This window comes from Babylonia areolata, chromosome 27 (genome assembly GCF_041734735.1).
Source record: "Babylonia areolata isolate BAREFJ2019XMU chromosome 27, ASM4173473v1, whole genome shotgun sequence".
NCBI lineage: Eukaryota > Metazoa > Mollusca > Gastropoda > Neogastropoda > Buccinidae > Babylonia > Babylonia areolata.
In genome coordinates, this window is record NC_134902.1 from 33,256,556 (window position 1) to 33,257,904 (window position 1,349).

A 1,349-nucleotide genomic window follows, 5' to 3' on the forward strand; every position below is an offset into this window, starting at 1 on the left:
TAACCTCGACGTCGATCCTGAGGAAACTTGAAAAAGATTAGCGCGTAAGCCAGTATTTCTCACAAAAAGAAAAGAAGATTTTTTTTCTTTGTATGATAAATTACGGGAAAAGGTGTGATGAGGTATGATGGACTTGAGTGAGAATAATCATGGACTTTGTCTAAAACAGGACGGGCGCCATAGCCGATTGGTTAGAGCATTTGGAGTTTCCGTCTGAGGGTCTTGAGTTCGATCCTGGGGCCTGGTGGGTTAACTCACTCAGTACGGCCAGTCCTCTCTTCTCCTCTACACAGACCCCTCGGATGTCCAGTGGGTGTCTCAATGACCCAACCTTTAGCTTCCGTCGTCAGAATTGTGGTATTCTTTGTCAACATTCACCTCTTCAGTATAAGACCCTTCCGCTTGCAATATTGTGATGATGGTAATTGGGGAGAAACGCTGTTAACGGCGATTCTTTCGCCGTTCGTATGGAGAGAGTTAAATCGTTCAAATATGAGTTTATTGTCAAAAGCCAGTGAAGACATTGCAAACACATAGAGCAGCTACAAGCTGAAGCTTTGGTGTTCTGGGTGGGTTAGTCACAGGTTAAGGGGGTTGCTGTTGTTGGTTGTTAATCTTTTTTTTTCTTTTTTTTTATATCCAGGTTAGCATATGTGCAGACCCATTAATGCTTTAATCCCCTTTATGCGTACACACAAGCGAAAGATCAAATACGCACTTATGAAATCCCGTAATCCATGTCAGTGTGTCAGTGGGTTATGGGAACACACACCTGGCATGCACATCCTCCAACAAAACAACGAAAAACGGTGTATGGCTGCCTACATGGTAGGGTAAAAATTGTCAAAAACGATAGAACTTGGGAGTTGCAGCTCACGAAAGAAGAAATAGAAAGAATAGTAGGGGGCTTAGTAGGTGGTGTCCTAAGTACGTTAAAACAGAACAGGCACCACTGAACACCACCGAAGTGACTCAGCAGCAGTGCAGGGTCTCCTCTGGTGTGTGGCCTTCTGGCGACCTAACATCGATGGTTCCGTGTGGACTGCCGACGCTAGAACTGCGATGGACGAACCCGGGTGTGGCCGTGTATTGGGGAATTTAAATGAGCGGCGTGGGAGTAATGCCACTGAAACGGTGCAGATGATGGGGCAGCACCAAAAAAAAAAAAAAAAAGAAATAGAAAGAAAGGGAGGAAGGAAGGAAGGACGGTAAAGCAGTTTTTGTTAAGTGGCGGGCTCGGGGAAAAGGAAACTGAAATGGTCAGACGCCCACTAAAGGGTTAACGGTTAAAGGTTAAAGGTCCCCATAGCCTTTAAATTAAAAACAGCCATCGGCGCAGTGTTCTCTTG